At 46.6% G+C, this 24163-nt stretch overlaps 1 protein-coding gene and 1 long non-coding RNA gene across 2 annotated transcripts in view; one reads left to right on the forward strand and one right to left on the reverse strand.

Annotated features, from left to right (window-relative positions):
* The window catches only part of SV2B (synaptic vesicle glycoprotein 2B), a 246500-nt gene extending 239100 nt beyond the window's left edge, over positions 1-7400 (reverse strand). Inside the window, exon 1 of the mRNA XM_077472252.1 lies at positions 7261-7400. The gene's annotated coding sequence lies outside the window, so the exon portion shown is untranslated. The remainder of the gene's footprint in view (positions 1-7260) is intronic.
* LOC143962792 (uncharacterized) overlaps positions 1-24163 on the forward strand; it is a 98386-nt gene that overhangs the window by 38664 nt on the left and 35559 nt on the right. The gene's annotated exons all lie outside the window — the stretch shown is intronic.

Raw genomic sequence — 24163 nt, forward strand, 5'->3', positions numbered from 1 at the left:
GAACGGTTCATTTTTTTCCAGAAGTTTTTGGAATATGTGGAAAAAAATTAAAACGCATTTTTTTTTTTACACAAAATGATCAATTTATAAGATATTTCTAACACATAACATGTATATAGCAAAAATTACACCCCAAAATACATTCTGCTACTCCTCCCGAGTATGGCGATACCACATGTGTAGGACTTTTACACAGCCTGGCCACATAGATGGGCCAAACATTGAAGTAGTACGTTCAGGCGTTCTAGGAGCATAAATGACACATCTTATTTCATTCCTACCCATCACACTTTTGAAGGTCCTGGACCACCAGGACAGTGAAATTACCCACAAAATGACCCCATTTTGGAAAGTAAACACCCCAACGTATATTCTATGAGACATGGGCTGCAAATAGGTACTCGGGTACTCTGATGGGCTGGAGATAGGTACTCGGGTACTCAGATGGACTGGAACAGGTACTCGGGTACTCTGATGGCCTGGTGACAGGTACTCGGGTACTCTGATGGCCTGGTGACAGGTACTCGAGTACTCTGATGGCCTGGTGACAGGTACTCGAGTACTCTGATGGCCTGGTGACAGGTACTCGGGTACTCTGATGGCCTGGTGACAGGTACTCGGGTACTCTGATGGCCTGGTGACAGGTACTCGGGTACTCTGATGGCCTGGTGACAGGTACTCGGGTACTCTGATGGCCTGGTGACAGGTACTCAGGTACTCTGATGGCCTGGTGGCAGGTACTCTGATGGTTTGGTGACTGGTATTTGGGTACTCTGAAGGGCGGTGACAGGTACTCTGGTACACAGATGGACTGGAACAGGTACTCGGGTACTCAGATGGGCTGTGACAGGTACTCGGTACTCTAATGGACCGTGACAGGTACTCGGGTACCCTGATGGGCCGTGACAGGTACTCGGGTACCCTGATGGGCCGTGACAGGTACTCGGGTACCCTGATGTGCCGTGACAGGTACTCGGGTACTCTGATGTGCCGTGACAGGTACTCGGGTACTCTGATGTGCCGTGACAGGTACTCGGGTACTCTGATGTGCCGTGACAGGTACTCGGGTACTCTGATGGGCCGGGACAGGTACTCGGGTACACTGATGGGCCGGGACAGGTACTCGGGTACTCTGATGGGCCGGGACAGGTACTCGGGTACTCTGATGGGCCGGGACAGGTACTCGGGTACTCTGATGGGCTGGGACAGGTACTCGGGTACTCTGATGGGCTGGGACAGGTACTCGGGTACTCTGATGGGCTGGGACAGGTACTCGGGTACTCTGATGGGCCGGGACAGGTACTCGGGTACTCTGATGGGCCGGGACAGGTACTCGGGTACTCTGATGGGCCGGGACAGGTACTCGGGTACTCTGATGGGCTGGGACAGGTACTCGGGTACTCTGATGGGCTGGGACAGGTACTCGGGTACTCTGATGGGCTGGGACAGGTACTCAAATACTCTGATGGACTGGGACAGGTACTCAAATACTCTGATGGACTGTGACAGGTACTCTGATGGACTGTGATTGACAGGTACTATGAGGGGTGGTGACAGGTCCTCTTTATTGGGGGGGGGCAATCAGTATGTTTGGTGTACACTGTATGCGGTAACGAGATGTTACCGCAATCTCCTCCTCACACACGATCGGTGTGTGAGGAGGAGAACCCGGTAACATCCCATTACCGCGGTTTGTTTACATTTTAGTGATCGGCCGTGAAAGGATCACAGCCGATCACGTGGGTAAACAGCCAGCCAATGGCTGTTTACCAGTGTCGGTGACGAGCAGTGTTCCCGGGGAACACGCCGCCACCGACGTGCACGCGCAGCGCGCTCGCGATCGCGCGCATGCGCCGTGCACGTACGGGGTGTGACCATCTGTGATCGGCCGTGACTTCATCACGGCCGATCACGTGGTAAACAGCCATAACGAATGGCTGTTCACCCCCTTCGGTGGCGAGCGGTGTCTCCGTGACACGCCCCCACCGAAGAAACAGGGATGCGCGCGCACGATTGCGCGCATCCCTGTTTAAACGGGAGGCCGTCATATGACGGCCTCCCGCCACAATAGCTGCGCCGCCTGGCCGTCATTTGACGGCCGGCGGTCAGCAACTAGTTAAGTTCGTATGGGGCAAGAAGGGATACAGGATTCCGCAGAGCATCTTATTTCATCACAGGAAGAAAGGAGGACTCGGTCTTCCCAACCTCCATTGCTACTATATTGCTGCCAGACTATCACAGATCTCGATTATTTATTCTAAGTTTGAAAAGCCGGATTGGGTTGGGATTGAGAGACAAGCTGCCCCTCGTCACACTCTAGACTTTTTGATGTGGTCCTCTCCTAAAGAGAGACCCCCGATACTAGCACCCACTCTATCACACTCTCTAGCCCTCTGGGATAAGACTCGCAACTTGAGCTCCATCTCCGATCACACCGTTAGCGCATCTGTTTAATAACCCAGCTTTCCCCCCAGGTCAAAATATATCAGCTTTTAAATGGTGGTTGAACAAAGGGCTGTACCGGATCGGGCATTTCTTCTCCGGGTCGGGACCCCTCCCCCTGAAACACTACATTAAGAACCTAGAATTACCAATGTCGGAGAGGTTCAGATTCCATCAAATTTCCCACTTCCTACATTCCATCTGGATTGAAAAACCTTTACCTCCTAGTTTCACAGAGTATGAGACATGGTGTGGTCAGGGTCCGGAGCAGAGGGGAGGTATCTCTTGCATATACTCTTCACTGACGCAGCCCACATCTAAGACTTCAGTCATGATCAAATGGGAAGAGGATCTCCAGTTTAAGTGGGACCTGGGGCCCTGGCACACGGCGATCTCGTTGGCCTACAAAGGAATCCTAAACACGTCTTTAGCGGAAGCTAGTCTAAAAGTTATTCTATGATGGTACTACACCCCAGCTAGGCTGGCAGGTATGTATCCCTCAGCTGACCCGCTGTGCTTCCAGGGTTGTCACCTCAGGGGCACTCTGGCCCACGTGTGGTGGGAGTGTCCCAGGTTACGATCCTTTTGGAAAAGAATTTTCAAAATTATTGATGGGATCGCTGGGTTCCGGGCCCCCCGGTCCCCTACCATTGCTCTTCTTAATGATCCAATTATCAAGATCCCCAGGCATTCTATGAAACTGATAAGATTTATACTAATAGGAGCCAAGCTCACCATCGCAAAAGCTTGGAAACAGCCCTCAGTGTCGTTCAAGGCTGCTCAAAGAAAAATCTCTTGGATAATGGCTCAAGAGAAAATGGCTAGCATTATATCTGACTCACGCGCTAAATTTGACATTGTTTGGGAACCATGGGCTATGCTCATGGGCATCTCCTTTACCCACGCTCCAACAGGGCTATGATCACCCGTACTTGTCTCTAGAGCATCGGAACTTAGGTAGTTAGCGCAGACCTTTGGTTTAACTATGGACCGTTCTACTTGATACCCCACCCCTTCCTCTTTACCCCTCCTTATCCCCTCTTCTTCCTTCTTTACCCCTCTTTACTGTTACGTTTGGCTCGGATGGCCGACGGCTGACCTCAAAAGTTTTCACATGTTTTCGTAGTATAGTTAGATTTGATCCGATTGGCGGGTGTAGGGGTGGGTGGAATGGTCCCCCATTTACGGGGGCCCTCTGGTCAGGTCCCTCACTTGGCACAGCATGATCCCGCGAGGGGTGCCGAGTGGCCCAGGGACCACTAGGGTCCTTCCCTTTCCCCGGGTCCGGGAATCTGTAGAGGATATCTTTGGAGTTTGTTCTTCCCTGGACAGTACTCTCCCTTTTTAGAGTACTGGTATAGACAAGGTTTCTGGACCTCAAGGACACTATGATGGATGGATCAGTCTCTAATGGGCATAGATTTTCTTTGTTCAACTGTTCGATTATTCATGGTTCTAGTGCTCTGTTAAGTCATCTGTTGGCCATGTGGGCCCATTTCTTGTTTCATATGCTGTATTCAAAAATAAAATATTTTGAAAGTAAAAAAACACTGGCTAAGCACACAGTTATCCCTTTGATCGCCCCTGATGTTAACTCCTTTCCCAGCCATTAGTACAGTGACAGTGCATATTTTTAGCACTGATCACTGTATTAGTGTGACTGGTCGCAAAAATGTGTCAGTTAGTGTCCAACTGTTTGCCGCAATATTGCAGTTCCACTATAGGTCGCTGATCTCTGCCATTACTAGTAATAAATCAATAAAAATATCCCATAGTTTGAAGACACTGTAACACAAATGAATCAATATGCGTTTATTGGGATTTTTTTTTACCAAAAACATGTAGCAGAATACATATTGGCCTAAACTGATGAAGAAATTCTATATTCTTTTCTATTTTTGGGGGGGTTTCAAAATTTTCAGTCTTTTTTTGTTTATAGCACAAAATTAAAAAAAACAACGCAGTGGTGAGCAAATACCACCAGAAGCTCTATTTTTGGGAAAAGCCCCATAAATGGATTTGGCTACGTTGTCGCATGACCACGCAATTGTCAGTTAAAATAGCGTAGTGTCGTATTGCAAAAAATGGCCTGGTCATGAAGAGGGGTAAACTTTCCGGAGCTGAAGTGGTTAGTGTCACTGCATACCTCCCAACCTTTTGAGATGGGAATGAGGGACACCTATCAGCAAATGTATGCATGCATAGGACACACCCCCTGCCCCGCCCCCTAGGAGAAGGAGAATTTTTCCAAAAAAACAAGATTGGTTAAACCCACAATTGCTTTTTTCACCACTACTATTCCTTTATATTGGCTTTTGGAATTTACAAATACTTTTTGATAGATAAAAAGTGCATTTTATATACATCTATATAGATCAGACCAAAATGAGGGACAAATGAGGAGGAATGAGGGACAGAGGGACATTGCTTGAAATCAGGGACAGTCCCTCGAAATCAGGGACAGTTGGGAGCTATGTCACTGGTCCCCAAAAAGTATCAAAAGTGTCAGTTACTGTCCGACTGTCCGCTGCAATATTGCAGTCCCGCTATAAGTCGCTGATCACGCTGCCGTTACTAATAAAAAATAAATAAAAATATCCCTTTTATAGACACAGTAACTTTTGCGCAAACCAATCAAACCAGTCAAACCAATTATTATACACTTATTGGGATTTTTTTTACCAAAAATATGTAGCAGAATACTTGTTGGCCTAAATTGATGAAGAAATTTGATTTTTTTTTTTACTTTTGGGATATGTTTAATAGCAGAAAGTAAAAAGATTTTTTTTTCAAAATTGTTCTTTTTTTTTTTTTTGTTGTTTTTTTTTTTTTATTGTGCAAAAAACAAAAAATGCAGAAGTGATCGAATACCACCAAAAGAAAACTCTATTTGTGGGGGAGGGGGGGGGGGGGAGGGAAACATATATTTAATTTGGGTACAGCGTCACATGACCGTGTAATTGTCATTTAAAGTAACGCAGTGCCAGTGTATCATCACATATGGCGACCCATCACATTTGGCTACCCGCTGGAGTGCGCTTGCGTGACGCCGCCATATGCGTTCCAACACCTTTACGACAAAACATGATGTTCACTGATGTTGAACTGCACTTGTGCAGTTATTATGTGGCTCCACGCCTAAGTCCAGGTTGAAGCCCCACCATCCAAGTTGACATCGAGCTAGTCTATAATTATGCCGTGCGAAGCAAGGGCGTGCCCAAAGCATGGAGAGGAAAGCGTGGCCGTGCCCAAAGCATGGAGAGGGAAGCGTGGCCATGCTCGAAGCATGGAGAGGGAAGCGTGGCCCTGCCCAAAGCATGGAGAGGGAAGCGTGGCCATGCTTGAAGCATGGAGAGGGAAGCGAGGCCGTGCTCGAAGCATGGAGAGGGAAGCAAGGCCGTGCCCGAAGCATGGAGAGGGAAGCGTGGCTGTGCCCGAAGCATGGAGAGAGAAGCGTGGCCATGCTCGAAGCATGGAGAGGGAAGCGAGGCTGTGCTTGAAGCATAGAGAGGGAAGCAAGGCCGTGCCCGAAGCATGGAGAGGGAAGCAGGGCCATGCCCGAAGCATGGAGAGGGAAGCAAGGCCATGCCCGAAGCATGGAGAAGGAAGCAAGGCCGTGCTCGAAGCATGGAGAGGGAAGCGAGGCCATGCCCGAAGCATGAAGAGGGAAGCAAGGCCGTGCCCAAAGCATGGAGAGGGAAGCGAGGCCGTGTCCGAAGCATGGAGAGGGAAGCGAGGCAGTGCCCGAAGCATGGAGAGGGAAGCAAGGCTGTTCCCGCAGCATGGAGAGGGAAGCGTGGCCGTGCTCGAAGCATGGAGAGGGAAGCAAGACCGTGCCCGAAGCATGGAGAGGGAAGCGTGGCCGTGCCCGAAGCATGGAGAGGGAAGCGTGGCTGTGCCCGAAGCATGGAGAGGGAAGCGTGGCCGTGCCCGAAGCATGGAGAGGGAAGCGTGGCCGTGCTCAAAGCATGGAGAGGGAAGTGAGGCCGTGCTCGAAGCATGGAGAGGGAAGCATGGTCGTGCCCGAAGCATGAAGAGGGAAGCGAGGCCGTGCCCGAAGCATGGAGAGGAAGCGAGGCTGTGCTCAAGGCATGGAGAGGGAAGTGAGGCCGTGCCTGAAGCATGGAGAGGGAAGCGAGGCCGTGTTCGAAGCATGGAGAGGGAAGGAAGGCCGTGCTCGAAGCGCGGCAAATGAAGTGAGGCCGTGCCCGAAACGTGGCGAGCATATCGATCCCATAAGGGGCCCTGTTGCGAAGTGGTGTCTTACAATCAATAATTATACAGAAGAAGAGCTTGTCTGTAACATCACTTCCGTGACATTATCTCACGGTTTCACTCTGTATTGTCATAAAAACTTTTGGAACGCATATCGGCAAGTTACGCATGCGCAGTGCGAAATTTCTTCATCACTTCTGTAGCCAAATGTGATGGGTCGCCATATGTGACGAAACACCGTAATGCAAAAAAAAAAAAAAATGGCCTGGTCATGAAAGTGGTTAAATCATCAGTAAACATAAAACAGTTGCTCTATAGACAACAAGGTCACCTTTAAACCTTTTGCGACACAGCAAGTTATCGGTGCGTCATTTGGCAAGGATCGTTAGCAAGGTGTGACGATGACATTGCCCTTGACATCACCTTCACCAGTGTTGTAGTATATCTGATTTTGCTCTCATTATATAGTAGCAGAAATGGAGAAAGAGAAATCATTACAGTCTGCACACATTGACAAGATCAGGTGGGGAGGAAGCTATACCATCCCTGGCTGGGAGGGATGATAATAACAGTAAAGCCAGATATGTAATAGGTGGCCCTTACCTGTAGGTGACCCTAAGTTGTGCACAGTAGAGCCGTGTTCATCATCTCAGGCAGCACTGGGCTTTGAATCGGGATCTCCTCTCTTTCAGTGATGCAGACCTGCCTAGTAGAGCATGCTAATGATGCACCAGAGGGAAGCCCAGTAGAAGAACAGGACCATATGTCAGCCTATAGCATCACCGCCTCCACATTGAGAGAAAGGCAGCTCGGCAGATGAAAGGAAGCAGTAAGGGGATAGGAAATGAGCTGTGCAAAACAGCCAAAAGACAAAACAACCCATATAATAAGATGGTTTCTTACTGAAGCAAAATAACAAAAAGGTTTTTTTTTTCTATTTTTTTTTTTTTCATTTGTCTTGCAGGCAATGAGCAGCATTTTTTTTTTTTTTAAACAAGCATTTCTCATCTCTTCGTACGCATCTGCCTCGAGCAAAACTTGATTTTCAGGTTCTGTTTCTGATAGTGATGAGGTCTGGTCTCCTCCCCTTTTCCCTAATTACCCCAATAAAGAAGGAACGCCGACTTTAAGACAAAAGTTTGTGGGACCCAAGTTTATTAACCACTTCACCTCCAGGAAGATTTACCCCCCTCCCTAACCAGGCCATTTTTTGCGATACGGCACTGCGTTATTTTAACCAGGTGCTGACTGCCCCACATACATATACCATAGCTCCCAACTGTCCCTGATTTGGAGCAATGTCCCTCTTTCTTCCTCATTTGTCCCTCATTTTGGTCTGATCTATAGCAGTCGCTCTAAATCTAAGCCCTTGTACACATGGTCGGAGATTCCGACAACCAAATCCGTCGGATTTTGTCCGTCGGACAAAACGGTGGCGTTTTGCGGGCGAATTTAACCCCTTTTCGGCTGCTAGCGGGGGGGTTAAAACCACCCCGCTAGCGGCCGAATAGCGCTGCTAAAATGACGGTAATCCAGCGCTAAAAATAGATGCCCCCCTGCGGCTCAGTGTAAAAGAAGCCTTTGTAAACAACCACCAGAGGCTTTTGTTTTTCACTTTACAATTTAAAGAGACGTCCATAAATTTTGGGAAAGCTGATGAATTTCATTGAATTTTGCATTGATTGATGGAATGATTGATTGCTTTATTTGATTTATTTGTTTTTTTAAAGTGTTACTAAACCCAGGACCCTGCATTCGCCATATCTTGTCTCCCACAGTACACATAGAATATGGAAATTAAATTGTTTTAGTAAATATAAACTGCTAAATACCTTTTCTCATCAGCAGTATATAGCAGTTTTGTGACTTCTATCAGTGTCTGCTTAAAGCTTGTAGAAAGAGTTTTCATTCTCTATAAATATAAGAGTTGTGGCGCGTACACACAATCGGAATTCTCATCGGAAAAAGCTCTGATGGTTTTCCCAATGGAATTCCGCTTAAGCTGTCTTGCCTACACACGGTCAAACCAAATTCCGATCGTTTAGAACGCGGTGACGTACAACACGTACAACGGGACTAGAAAAAGGAAGTTCAATAGCCAGTAGCCAATAGCTTCCGTCTCGTAGTTGAATCTGAGCATGCGTGATTTTTGGAGTGTTGGAATTGCATACACACGATCGCATTTTCCAATGAAAAGCTCTCATCGGCCTTTTTCTGGCCGGAATTCCGATGTGTGCACAGCATTGGAGGTCATTAACTCACTATTATGTGTCCGCTGCACCACCAATTAACTGTGCATACAGGTGCTACGGCCCTGAACTTACAGACACACCATATGTGGTGCGGTCTCCGGGACTGAGATTACTAAATTAAATAATGAGGAGCAGGGGGGAGAGACCTTTATAAGAAAGGGAAATATTATATTGCACAATATAAGTATTACAGATAGTAATACAGTAGTACAAATCAGGTACCCACCACCAACATGATCATACACTATCTGTTAAGAAGGCATTGGTCGGAAGATGGATGCAATTTTTATTTATGAATTTTGTTTAAATGAACTTTTTCTTCTATTGATTCACTTTTTCTGATGTTTACAATATTATTCATCACTCTGATGGGACTCTAATGTTGTCACTTGATTGGGACGATACATAATCATTTTTAGTGTTTTTTCTATTTATGAATAGTGATGGACGAACTTCCGACGGGACGTTTCGCGAACGCGGCCGATAGTTCGCGAACCGTAACGTTCGCGGCGGGCCCCATTGACTTCAATGGGAGGCGAACTTTGCAAACCTACAGGTCAAATTTGCAGTCACAAAATAATTACTAGCTGTGCAAACATAGTCCCACCACATGGCCAATGACATAACATATGTATGAGGTGAATCTGGGATCGACAACTACAAGCATTCTTTTTTTATATGTGAAATTGTGACAATTCAGGACTGTGGAGCACATGAAGGCAATGGAGGAGAGGGAAGGTCAGGGTAGGCAAAGAAGAGGGTGCAGGAGATGATCACCAGCAGCGTGACATACAGCAATGACACCTGCACCGTGATATACAGCACTGACATCAGCAGCGTGACATACAGCAATGACACCTGCACCGTGATAGAGTGATCTGACACCAGCACCGTGATAGAGAGCACTGACATCAGCAGCGTGACATAAAGCACTGACACCAGCACCGTGATATACAGCATTGACACCAGCACCGTCATATACAGCACTGACACCTGCACCGTAAGCAGCCCCAGGAGGAAGTCAGCATAGCACAGGGATGGTGGGAGCCCCTCATAATGAACATAGCACAAGGATGGTGGGAGCCCCTCATAATATGCACAGCAGAGGTACAGCCCCAGGAGGAAGTCAGCACAGCACAGGGATGGTGGGAGCCCCTCATAAAAAGCAGCCCCAGGAGGATGTCAGCATAGCACAGGGATGGTGGGAGCCCCTCATAATAAGCATCCCCAGGAGGAAGTCAGCACAGCACAGGGATGGTGGGAGCCCCTCATAATGAGCATAGCACAGGGATGGTGGGAGCCCCTCATAATATGCACAGCAGAGGTACAGCCCCAGGAGGAAGTCAGTACAGCACAGGGATGGTGGGAGCCCCTCATAATGAGCATAGCACAGGGATGGTGGGAGCCCCTCATAATATGCACAGCAGAGGTACAGCCCCAGGAGTACGTCAGCACAGCAGAGGGATGGTGGGAGCCCCTCATAATAAGCATCCCCAGGAGGAAGTCAGCACAGCACAGGGATGGTGGGAGCCCCTCATAATAAGCAGCCCCAGTAGAAATATGACACCGCTCAACCTCTTCAAACAGGAGGGTGCGGGCATATAGTACGGTGTGCTTTTTTTGGACAAGGAAGTGAGCCAAATGAAGAAAGAAGGTTTGTGTGCTTGATTTAAAAAAATGTTTATAGACATATACATGGTCTACTGGTCACATGTGTTGAGATCCATGCCTCATTCATTTTTAGAAATGTGAGGTAGTTAACACTGTCGTGAGCTAGGCGAGTACGCTTATCGGTCACGATCCCCCCTGCTGCTCTGAACGTCCTTTCGGACAGGACACTGGACAAGGGGCAAGCCAACAGTTCGATTGCAAATTGGGCAAGCTCTGGCCAGAGGTCAAGCCTGCCCACCCAGTAGTCCAGGGGTTGATCACTCCTCAGAGCGTCCACATCGGCCGTTAACCCGATGTAGTCGGACACCTGATGGTCTAGACGTTCCCTGATGGTGGACCCGGATGACACCTGTCGATGGATCGGCTGAAAGAATGACCCCATATCCGAAGTCACCAACACATCTTCAAACCGGCCTCTTCTTGCAGGCGCTGTTGGATTGGCACCCGCAACTCCTTCTCTGGGAGTGGGAATTGCTCCTCTGCCAGCGCACGCAAAAGCAGAATGCAGCATTTCTTGAAGCAAGATTTAAAGATTTTAGTGTTGCGCAATGTACAAAAGAGTAGAAGGGGGGGAGGGGGAGAGAAAGAGAGAAAAAAGGGGGGGAAAAGAGGGGAAGGAATAGAGAGAAGGGTGAAGAGGAAGTAAGGGATGGAGGGGCGAATAGGCAAGGGGACAAGGGGGTTGCAGATGGAAGAATACTAGAAAGAAAATAGAAATATGGATAGTGACTCAATGTAAACAGTGCCTTTAAACGAATAAAGTGCGTAATAGGCTAAATAAATAAAAAAATGTTAATATCAATCATAAGTAAATGCCTGAGCACATAAATAATAAAATCCAAAAGCTGTGCAATACTGCAATATAATGTGCCAAGTGAATATATAAATGAAGTGACAGTCCAAGGTATGTAACCAAATTTCAACAATCTGCATACACTCACATAAGCACAATACCATGTGGCATGCCAAGTGAAAAAGAAAACAAATCTCAATAAATCCAATAAACATATAAAAAACACAAAAAAAAATTTGTGTTTTTTATATATTTTTATATATTTGTGTTTTTTGTGTTTTTTATATGTTTATTTGTGTTTTTTATATGTTTATTGGATTTATTGAGATTTGTTTTCTTTTTCACTTGGCATGCCACATGGTATTGTGCTTATGTGAGTGTATGCAGATTGTTGAAATTTGGTTACATACCTTGGACTGTCACTTCATTTATATATTCACTTGGCACATTATATTGCAGTTTTGCACAGCTTTTGGATTTTATTATTTATGTGCTTAGGCATTTACTTATGATTGATATTAACATTTTTTTATTTATTTAGCCTATTACGCACTTTATTAGTTTAAAGGCACTGTTTACATTGAGTCACTATCCATATTTCTATTTTCTTTCTAGTATTCTTCCATCTGCAACCCCCTTGTCCCCTTGCCTATTCGCCCCTCCATCCCTTACTTCCTCTTCACCCTTCGCTCTATTCCTTCCCCTCTTTTCCCCCCCTTTTTTCTCTCTTTCTCTCCCCCCCCTCCCCCCCTTCTACTCTTTTGTACATTGCGCAACACTAAAATCTTTAAATCATAATTCTTAGGGAGTAGGTCAAGCTCCTCTATAGTGTTTGCAGCAGTTTTTCATTTTCCCTGTTTGGTTGGTTGGCGCAGAGGTAATTTATATATCAATTTCTTGAAGCAAGGCCTGGAAGTGCTCCATTCTGACAGCCCTCTGTGACGGCGGTAACATTTCCGCCATTTTGTGTTTGTACCGGGGGTCTAAGTACGTTGCCATCCAGTACTGGTCCTTGACCCTTATGCTTTTTATACGGGGGTCCCTATTAAAACACTGGAGCATGAAGGCCCCCATTTGCACTAAAGTGGAAGCGGTGTGGTGGCCTGGCTCCTGCTCATCATCCAGGATAATGTCGTCCTCTTCATTCTCCTCTCCCCATCCACGCACAACAACAGGGATCCCAGAAAGGTTTAAAGCATGCTCTTCTTGCTCCTCCTCATCCGCCCCAGCACCATCCTCCTCTGACTCCTCTTCAGACTCCCGTTGTTCACTTGTCTCAGATAGAGTAGCCCCCCCTGGGAATTCATCCAGCATTGCGACTTCCTCATCTTCCCGCTCCTGCTCCTCCACAGCTTGATCAATGACACGACGCAATGCACGCTCCATAAAGAAGGCATAAGGTACCAATGCACTAATGGCGCCATGGCTGCGACTGACCAGTTTGGTGATCTCCTCAAATGGGCGCAGAAGTCTGCATGCGTCGCGCATGAGCAGCCACTGGCACGGTGAAAAAAAACCCAGCTCCCCACAACCTGTTCTGCCGCAGAGTTCATACAGGTAGACGTTAACTGCACGTTTCTGCTGGAGCAGCCTATCAAGCATATAGAAGGTTGAGTTCCATCGCGTCGGGCAATCGCAAATAAGACGTCTGACCGGCAGATTGTGTCGCCGCTGAATGTCAGCAAGGCGAGCCATGGCCGTGTAGGATCTTCTGAAATGGGCCGAGATTTTCCTTGCCTGCCGCAAGATGTCCTGGACCCCAGGGTATTTGACAACGAATCGCTGCACGACCAAGTTTAAGACGTGTGCCATGCATGGCACGTGCGTGATTTTGCCCTGTTTCAATGCGCTAAGCAGATTGGCACCGTTGTCACACACCACTTTACCAACTGTCAAATTGAGCGGTGTTAGCCACTGATCTGCCTGTGAACGCAAAGCTGAAAAGAGTGCCGGGCCAGTGTGGCTCTTGGCTTCCAGGCACGACAGACACAGCACGGCATGGCAACGTCTCACCTGGCATGTCGAATAGGTTCTGGGGAGCTTGGGCGGCGCAGCGGAAGAGACGCTAGCAGCGGAAAAGGAGGAGTCAGCCGAAGAGGAGAGGGAGGAGGATGGAGTAGGAGTAGGAGGAGGAGGAGAAGAAGAGCCAGGCCTGCATGCAATCCGTGGCGGTAAAACCAAATCTACACGGGTGCCACGGGTTACATGCTTGACGGCTGTCAGAAGGTTCACCCAGTGGGCAGTAAAAGTGATATACCTTCCCTGCCCGTGTTTGCTAGACCACGTGTCTGTGGTCAGATGTATCTTGGCACCGACACTGTGTGCCAGAGATACATTCACTTGCCACTGAACATGGCCATATAGCTCTGGGATGCCCTTCTCTGAGAAATACTTCCTTCCTGGGACCTTCCATTGTGGTGTTCCAATGGCCACAAATTTTCGAAAGGCCTCCGAGTCCACCAGTTTCTATGGCAGTAGTTGGCGGGCTATGAGTTCTGACAAGCCAGCCGTCAACCGTTGGGCAAGAGGATTATGCGGCGTCATCATTTTTGTACGCTCGAACATTAGGCCCACGGAAGCCTGCCTTTTTGCAGAAAAACGTGAGCTTGGCGTGATGGAAGGTGGAGTGGAGGACAATTGTGAAGAGAGAGGAGAAGGAGAAGTAGAAGACGAGGCTGGACGGTGAGAGCCTGGAGTGTGGCTTTGTGTGTTCCGTTGCTCCCACTGTTCTCGGTGATGGCTGCTCATGTACCTTCTTAAGGCGGTCATCCCTAGGTGAGTGTTGGGCTTACCGCGACTAATGCGTTGACTGCAAAGATTGCAAATGGCAACACTATTGTCAGCAGCGGACACGTTAAAAAAAGCCCACACTGCGGAGCCATGTGCCGGCGTCCTGGGAGCGCCAGATGTGACTCGCTCCTGATACATTAGCAGTCTGCTTTGTCCCTCCTGTGCAATGTAAGTTATTCCTGCTTCTCCTCCCTATCTGCTGGTCCATATCTCCCTCTGAACTCTCCTCCTCTTCCTCTCTTGTGGGCACCCACGTGACATCACTAGACACGTCATCATCAACGTCACCTTCCCCACCGCTATAAGTAGAGATCTCGGAGTAGGCAGCAACACCGGGGACCAACCTCCTCCTTGGGCTTATCTGGGTACTGTCGTCAGACTGCTGAGTGGTGGTTGTTGCTACCTCCTCTTCCTGATCCAATACCAAGAGTGGCTGCGCATCAGAAATGTCTTGATATGGATCGGAAAATAATTCCTGTGACTCAAGCGGAAGGTATGTGGTGGTGGTGGTGTTGTTGGTGGTAGTGTCTTTGGGGGTGCACATAGCAGAGAGTGAAGAAGAGGGTGCAGATCGAGAGGATGAGGAGGGTGCAGAAGAGTAAGGCTGAGCGAGCCACTCAACCAAGTCTGGTGCGTCCTTTAAAGTAATTAAACGCACCTTCTGCAACTTCCCACTTTGGCTCAAGCCTGTTGCTCCTGCCCTACCCCTACCACCCCTGTGGAAGGGCCTGCCTCTTCCTCTGCCTGTCATTTTTTAAATGACCCTGTGACAAAACTCTCAGTCCCTATACTGATAAAGGACTGCTGCAGTATAGGGCAGCAGTCAGCAGTAGTGCACCTCAACCCTATGTATTGTGGACCTTTACCAGTCCTTAAGTAATAGCAGACTGTACCTCACTCAACCCTATGTACTGTAGTACCCTATACCTTACCAGTCCTTATAAGGACCTTTGTGGAACAAGTAGGTTGTGAATGATTAGCAGACTGTACCTCAGTCCCTATACTGATAAAGGACTACTGCAGCAGAAGGGAAGCAGTCAGCAGTAGTGCACCTCAACCCTATGTATTGTGGACCTATACCAGTCCTTAAGGAATAGCAGACTGTACCTCACTCAACCCTATGTACTGTAGTACTCTATACCTTACCAGTCCTTATAAGGACCTTTGTGGAACAAGTAGGTTGTGAATGATTAGCAGACTGTACCTCAGTCCCTATACTGATAAAGGACTGCTGCAGTATAGGGCAGCAGTCAGCAGTAGTGCACCTCAACCCTATGTATTGTGGACCTATACCAGTCCTTAAGGAATAGCAGACTGTACCTCACCCAACCCTATGTACTGTAGTACCCTAGACCTTACCAGTCCTTATAAGGACCTTTGTGGAACAAGTAGGTTGTGAATGATTAGCAGACTGTACCTCAGTCCCTATACTGATAAAGGACTACTGCAGCAGAAGGGCAGCAGTCAGCAGTAGTGCACCTCAACCCTATGTATTGTGGACCTATACCAGTCCTTAAGGAATAGCAAACTGTGCCTCACCCAACCCTATGTACTGTAGTACCCTATACCTTACCAGTCCTTATAAGGACCTTTGTGGAACAAGTAGGTTGTGAATGATTAGCAGACTGTACCTCAGTCCCTATACTGATAAAGGACTACTGCAGCAGAAGGGTAGCAGTCAGCAGTAGTGCACCTCAACCCTATGTATTGTGGACCTATACCAGTCCTCAAGGAATAGCAGACTGTACCTCACCCAACCCTATGTACTGTAGTACCCTATACCTTACCAGTCCTTATAAGGACCTTTGTGGAACAAGTAGGTTGTGAATGATTAGCAGACTGTACCTCAGTCCCTATACTCATAAAGGACTACTGCAGCAGAAGGGCAGCAGTCAAGTATAATATTCTTTCTATATTTGGAAGAAAGAATATTATACGTGTACAAGCCTATTACCATACCAGTCCTGAAAAGAACCTTTGTGGACCTAATAGTAACAGCTACTGATTAACCCTTTCATGACTAAGCCTATTTTTGGAATTTGGTGTTTACAAGTTAAAGGGGTTCTGCACTCATAATACAACATTTGCCCATTCTGTTGCCTCTAGTTAATATATCTCATAATGCCACCTGTTTTTTTTTTTGATTCACCTACCTTTTGTAATCTTCAGTAGTTTATTTTAAACCCCTGCGGCGATGGGCGGTCTCTTGCGGGGATCAGCGTAATTTCCTGTTGAAGCCCGCACTGTCTCCTGGGATCTCGTTCGTGTAATCCCAGGAGACATTGCGGCTAATGCACCCGACATCTCGCGAGATTTCGGGTGCTACAGCCGACATCTCGCGTGATTTTGGTAATTACAGCCGAGATCTCGCGAGATCTCGGCTGTAATTACCGAAATCACGCGAGATGTCGGCTGTAGCACCCGAAATCTCGCGAGATGTCGGCTGTAGCACCCGAAATCTCGCGAGATGTCGGGTGCATTAGCCGCAATGTCTCCTGGGATTACACGAACGAGATCCCAGGAGACAGTGCGGGCTTCAACAGGAAATTACGCTGATCCCCGCAAGAGACCGCCCATCGCCACAGGGGTTTAAAATAAACTACTGAAGATTACAAAAGGTAGGTGAATCAAAAAAAAAAAACAGGTGGCATTATGAGATATATTAACTAGAGGCAACAGAATGGGCAAATGTTGTATTATGAGTGCAGAACCCCTTTAAAATCCATATTTTTTGCTAGAAAATTACTTGGAACCCCCAAACATTATATATATTTTTTTAGCAGAGGCTCTAGAGAATAAAACGGCGATTGTTGCAATATTTTATGTCACACGGTATTTGCGCAGTGGTGTTTTAAACGCAACTTTTTGGGAAAAGGGACACTTTCATGAATAAAAAAAAAACAAAACAGTAAAATTAGCCCAATTTTTTGGCGTAATGTGAAAGATAATGTTACGCCGAGTAAATAGATACCAAACATGTCACACTTTATAATTGCGCGCACTTGTAGATTGACGACAAAGTACGGTACCTAAAAATCTCAATAGGCGACGCTTTAAAAATTTTTTACGGTTACCAGGTTAGCGTTACAGAGGAGGTCTACTGCTAGAATTATTGCTCTCGCTCTGACGATCGCGGCAATACCTCACATGTGTGATTTGAACACCGTTTACATACGCGGGCGCGACTTCCGTATGCGTTTTCTTTGCTTCGCGAGCTCGCGGGGACGGCGGGTGCTTTGAAAAATTTTTTTTTATTTTTTTATTTATTTTATTTATTTTAAAACGACTAAATTGTTTTTAAAAAAAAAAAAAAAATTTGATCACTTTTATTGCTGTCACAAGGAATGTAAACATCCCTTGTGACAGTAATAGGTGGTGACAGGTACTCTTTATGGAGGGATCGGGGGTCTAAAAGACCCCCCACCCCTCCTTTACACTTCAATGTATTCAGATCGCCGAAAACGGCGATTCTGAATACCGGATATTTTTTTAAAACCGGCGCCATTGGCAGCCGAGTAAACGGGAAGTGACGTCGCTTCCGTGTTTACGATGAGGAGACTGGAACGAAGCCGATTACGGCTTCGTTCCAGTTCCTCCGCAGCAGCCGGAGGCGTCGGACAGGGAATCGGTGCTCCCGATCGAGCGGGAGCACCGGTAACAGCGGCGAGAGGCGGCGGGAGGGGGGGACGTCCCCTCCCGCTCCTCCGGCATAACAGCCGAGCGGCTTTTAGCCGCATCGGTTGTTATGGCTGGAAAGCCAATCGCCCGCTGTAAAAAACGGTACCGGGATGATGCCTGCAGGTGCGGGCATCATCCCGGTATACCCCCCGGAAGCCGAGTACGCAGATCTGCGTACGCTCGGCGGGAAGGGGTTAAACTGACTGTCCCTCACTGCCTCACACACAGATTCCTGCCTGTCCCTATTTAAACTGACAAAACAGAGGCTGCTGGAACAATAACTTGAATAGCACTTTTGTGGACCTAATAGTAACAGCTAATGATTAAACTGACTGTCCCTGCAGCACACAGCGTCCTGTCTCTCTCTCTACACTGACAAAAGACACTCAGGCTGCTGCAACAATCACTAGCACAGCAGTGCCTCAAACCTATATCCTGAACTACACCTAACACCTATACCATGATACCAGTCCTTAAAAGAACTTTTGTGGACCTAATAACTAGCGATTTGGGTCACTGAAGTCTCTCCCTGCTCCACACAGCAACCTCTCCCTATAGTGACAGAAGAAAGAATGTAAAATGGCCGCCGGATCGGGTCTATTTATAAGTTAGGGGGAATGTCCAAGTGTCCATGTGCTGTAATGTCTCAATTGGCTGTCCTGTACCCCATGCTGGATGTGTCATCATAGGTCAAAGTTCTTTTACACAGTAAACACGGAAGTCCGCCGGGCGAACGGCGGCAATAGTCCGCCAATCAGGCGGACCGCGAACAGCCGAAATTCGCCACGAAACGACCGCCAGGCGAACCGTTCGGCCATCCCTATTTATGAATTTTGTTTCTATGAATTTTTTCCCATTGATTCACCTATGCGGTTTTTATGATATATTTATCACTTTGATGGGACTTTAATGGTGTCACTTGATTGGGATGATATATATTCATTTTTAGGGTGACGTTTTTATTATGTTGTTCACATAAGACACTATAGATTTGTCACATATATTGAAATTTGAGTAGCTAGTAGACATGTGCAGAGTAAAATATTTCGTTTCGGAATTTCGTTTTCGTCTGAAAACTTAATTTATTTAGTTACTCCCGAAATTCGTTTTTATTTATTTCATTTTTCGTTCAAAAATTGCATTCGTCCGAAAATCCACATGAATCACGGTCGAATCTGTCTTTGAAGGCTTATGGTGTCTGTCGAATGTATAAAGAAGATTCGACGGAGCTAGTATATAGCATACTTTAGAACCCTATTAAAGTCTATGGGACTCCAACGTTCAAAATCTAAAGTGCTCATTTTAAAGGCTAATTTGCAAGTTACTGTCCTAAAAAGTGTTTGGGGACCTGGGTCCTGCCCCAGGGGACATGGATCAATGCAAAAAAAAGTTTTAAAAACGGCCGTTTTTTCGGGAGCAGTGATTTTAATAATGATTAAAGTGAAACAATAAAAGTGTAATATTCCTTTAAATTTCGTAGGGGGGGGTTGTCTATAGTATGCCTGTGAAGGGGCGCATGTTTCCCGTGCTTAGAATTGTCCCTGCACAAAGTGTCATTTATGCAGGAAAAAAAGTCCTTTAAAATCACTCGCAGCTATAATGAATTGTCGGCTCCCGTAATACAGAGAACACTCATTGAAAGTCATTGATAAAAAAATAAATAAATAAATAAAAAAAAAAGCGTGGGGGTCCCCCAAATTCAATTACCAGGCCCTTCAGGTCTGGTATGGATATTAAGGGGAACCCTGCCTCAAATTTAAGAAAAAATTTGACGTGGGGTTCCCCCTAAATATCCATAACCAGACCCTTCAGGTCTGGTATGGATATTAAGGGGAACCCCTCGTCAAATTTAAAAAAAAATTGACGTGGGGTTCCCCCTAAAAATCCATACCAGACCCTTTATCCGAGCACGCAACCTGGCAGGCCGCAGGAAAAGAGGGGGGGACGAGAGAGCGGCCCCCCCTCCCTCCTGAACCATACCAGGCCACATGCCCTCAACATTGGGAGGATGCTTTGGGGGTCTGTGACCCCTCAAAGCACCTTGTCCCCATGTTGATGAGGACAAGGGCCTCATCCCCACAACCCTGGCCGGTGGTTGTGGAGGTCTGCGGGCGGGGGGCTTATCAGAATCTGGAAGCCCCCTTTAACAAGGGGACCCCCAGATCCCGGCCCCCCCCCCTGTTTGAAATGGTAAGGGGGTACAAAAGTACCCCTACCATTTCACAAAGAAAGTGTAAAAAATGTTTAAATAAAACAAACACACTTTTGAAAAATTCCTTTATTAAAAAAAAAAAAAAAAGATTCCAGCGGCGGTAATCCACTCTTGCTATCCATCGACGGACGGTCATATCTCCAGCGATGTCTAATATCATCCAGCGCAGCGCAGCATCCTTCTTCTGTCTCCGTGGAGGAGACACTACAGACATTCCGGCGGCTGACGTTTGTTATATACGGAGGGCGGGGCCACCCGTCACCTGACCCCGCCCCCCTCTGACGCAAGGGGAAACCCGGGGTTCCCCGTGACGTAGGGGTGACCCCGCCCCCCTCTGATGTAACGGAAACCTGCCTGTGTTACATCAGAGGGGTGCGGGTCACCCCTACGTCACGGGGAACCCCGGGTTTCCCCTTGCGTCAGAGGGGGGCGGGGTCAGGTGACGGGTGGCCCCGCCCTCCGTATATAACAAACGTCAGCCGCCGGAATGTCTGTAGTGTCTCCTCCACGGAGACAGAAGAAGGATGCTGCGCTGCGCTGGATGATATTAGACATCGCTGGAGATATGACCGTCCGTCGATGGATAGCAAGAGTGGATTACCGCCGCTGGAATCTTTTTTTTATTTTTTTATTTTTAATAAAGGAATTTTTCAAAAGTGTGTTTGTTTTATTTAAACATTTTTTACACTTTCTTTGTGAAATGGTAGGGGTACTTTTGTACCCCCTTACCATTTCAAACAGGGGGGGGCCGGGATCTGGGGGTCCCCTTGTTAAAGGGGGCTTCCAGATTCTGATAAGCCCCCCGCCCGCAGACCTCCACAACCACCGGCCAGGGTTGTGGGGATGAGGCCCTTGTCTTCATCAACATGGGGACAAGGTGCTTTGAGGGGTCACAGACCCCCAAAGCATCCTCCCAATGTTGAGGGCATGTGGCCTGGTACGGTTCAGGAGGGAGGGGGGGCCGCTCTCTCGTCCCCCCCTCTTTTCCTGCGGCCTGCCAGGTTGCGTGCTCGGATAAAGGGTCTGGTATGGATTTTTAGGGGGAACCCCACGTCAATTTTTTTTTAAATTTGACGCGGGGTTCCCCTTAATATCCATACCAGACCTGAAGGGTCTGGTTATGGATATTTAGGGGGAACCCCACGTCAAATTTTTTCTTAAATTTGAGGCAGGGTTCCCCTTAATATCCATACCAGACCTGAAGGGCCTGGTAATTGAATTTGGGGGACCCCCACGCTTTTTTTTTTTATTTATTTATTTATTTTTTTATCAATGACTTTCAATGAGTGTTCTCTGTATTACGGGAGCCGACAATTCATTATAGCTGCGAGTGATTTTAAAGGACTTTTTTTCCTGCATAAATGACACTTTGTGCAGGGACAATTCTAAGCACGGGAAACATGCGCCCCTTCACAGGCATACTATAGACAACCCCCCCCTACGAAATTTAAAGGAATATTACACTTTTATTGTTTCACTTTAATCATTATTAAAATCACTGCTCCCGAAAAAACGGCCGTTTTTAAAACTTTTTTTTGCATTGATACATGTCCCCTGGGGCAGGACCCGGGTCCCCAAACACTTTTTAGGACAGTATCTTGCAGAATCTTTTCTCTCTGTCAAATCTTTTTTCTCTGTCGAATATTTTCTCTATATAATCTTGGACTAATAGAGGTAAGGTTAGGCACATTCGAACACAGGTTCTATAGACACGTTGTCAGAGTCACGTCGAATCTCCTATTCTATATCGAACTGTTGTAACAATGAAAACGAAAATAAAGCATTTATTTATGTCGGATCTTTCGTTTTTCGGATTTTGTGCTTTCGTTATCGTTTGGCAAAACGAAAACGAAAATAGCTGAAATTCGGACGAAAATGCATTCGGACGAAAACGAATGCACATGTCTAGTAGCTAGCACATCATATAGTATATAGTATAGCACCCCCTTTATACAAACTACACCCACCACCAACACCTGGATAGTTATTAAAAGTAAGACAACATTGTCTATTAAAAAGCAGCTGCATCATGTATATAGCAAGCACACACCATATACAAAAATGATTTGCTAAATAAAGTGCAAACAAGTGACAGTGGATAGATTCACAGGTCCCGGAGAGAATCACAGTAGAGAAGGGATATGCAATTAGCGGACCTCCAGCTGTTGCAAAACTACAAGTCCCATCATGCCTCTGCTTCTGGGTGTCATGCTTGTGGCTATCAGAGTCTTGCTATGCCTCATGGGACTTGTAGTTCTGCAACAGCTGGAGGTCCGCTAATTGCATATCCCTGCCGTAGAGCAATGTGTCCAGCCAATCACTTTATTTTAGATATGCCCCCAGCTGGAGGATACAAGAGTATATGGTTTATTGATTACACATTGATGAAGAGGATCCCAAAAGTAGGCTTAACTCATTGAGTGGTTATGGCTAGTAGTATATCCTGTATAAAGGGCGGAATACCTGGACCTGGACTAACTACCACTAGTGGTAGTTAGTTCAGGTAACTCGTTTGCGGATTCAACCATTCAACCATGTAAACCAGGGTTAGATCTGAATGGGATCCCATAAAATAGGGCAGTGGGTTGAAATTAACCACAGGTTAGAACAGGCAGATTATAATGAATGAATGAAAAATGTCAAAGGACCAATGGTCCGCTCACCTGACCATGATATGCAAGAGACTGTAGACTCCAAAAGGTGTCCCTCATTTCTCCAGGGTATTTCGGAGGGGGGCGCACTCTGCGTGGGTCTTGTCGTCCGGAATGCTCTATTGCCACACAGTATTACAGGGAGCTTCACTGATAGTTTTCCTGGTCCCAATATCATGTTTTGGATCCTCTGGATAGCCATTCTAATACCTCAGTCAAAAATGGCTGCTGCCATCATCCGTGACGTAAAAAAACGTCACTGCCGTGGTGTTGTTGCTGACATGTTTCACCCAATCGCGTGGGTTTTATCAAGGATGGAAGGGATCGGTAGCCGTCACTTATTTATACTGTTGTTATACATCACATAATTGGCTAGAAGCTACCATTACCTGAACCGACCACTAGATGGCAACATCCCATACGAAACACCATACGTGCGGATTACTCTGCTGCTGGCCAAAGGCAATCGGATAGGCGTATAGTTGCAAAAAAGGAACTTTTTAAATAAGAGGATTGTCATTATTATATGTGGATCAGTGCATGGGGGGGGGGGGGGAAGAGCAAAAAAAACCTTGGTCACAGAGAGGGAGCAGAAATTTTACAAAGTAAAGTAAAATAAAATAATATAATATAATATGAAAATAGAATAGGTAAAGTGAAAAAAATACAGTAATTAATCACAGTATAAAATTCTCAAACCTCAACGCTGACAGGAACATTCTGTCGGCAGAACAGATTATTTTCTGACGTGATATTTAAATCTCGTACCAGTGAGTAGATTACATTCACCATTATCGTTCAAAGAAGGGCTGAAAGCTGCACTCTGTGTTGGGCAGAATCACGTAACTGTACATTGCCCTTTAAGAGGCAGGTTGCGGGCACGAGCCTACCAGGAGCTGCGTGAGCACAATTGTGGGTTCCACAGACTCGATGTCCACGGGGATACCCCTAATCATCTAATGTAAACAAGCATTTCCCCGTTCTGCCTATTATTATTATTATTATTATACAGGTTTTATATAGCGCTAACAATTTGAGCAGTGCTTTACAACATGAAGGTAGACATTACAGCTACATTACAATGTGGTACAAGAGGAATCAGAGGGCCCTGCTCATTAGAGCTTACAATCTAAAAAGAAAGTGACAGTGGCTAGTGACACTGTCACTGATCACAGCTTCCTGTAATCGGGAGCGGTGATCAGTGTCGTGTCACAAACAGCCCCCCCCCCACAGTTAGAATCACTCCCTAGGACACACTTAACCCCTACAGCGCCCCCTAGTTGTAAACCCCTTCACTCCCAGTCACATTTACACAGTAATCAATGCATTTTTAATTGCACTGATCGCTGTATAAATGTGAATGGTCCCAAAAGTGTCCAATCTGTCTGCCATAATGTTGCAGTCACGATAAAAATCGCTGATCGCCGCCATTACTAATAAAAGAAATATATTAATAAAA

The sequence above is a fragment of the Lithobates pipiens genome, unplaced genomic scaffold (genome assembly GCF_037356315.1).
Source record: "Lithobates pipiens isolate NorthernLeopardFrog02 unplaced genomic scaffold, aLitPip1_a1.2 Scaffold_8, whole genome shotgun sequence".
Taxonomy (NCBI): Eukaryota; Metazoa; Chordata; class Amphibia; order Anura; family Ranidae; genus Lithobates; species Lithobates pipiens.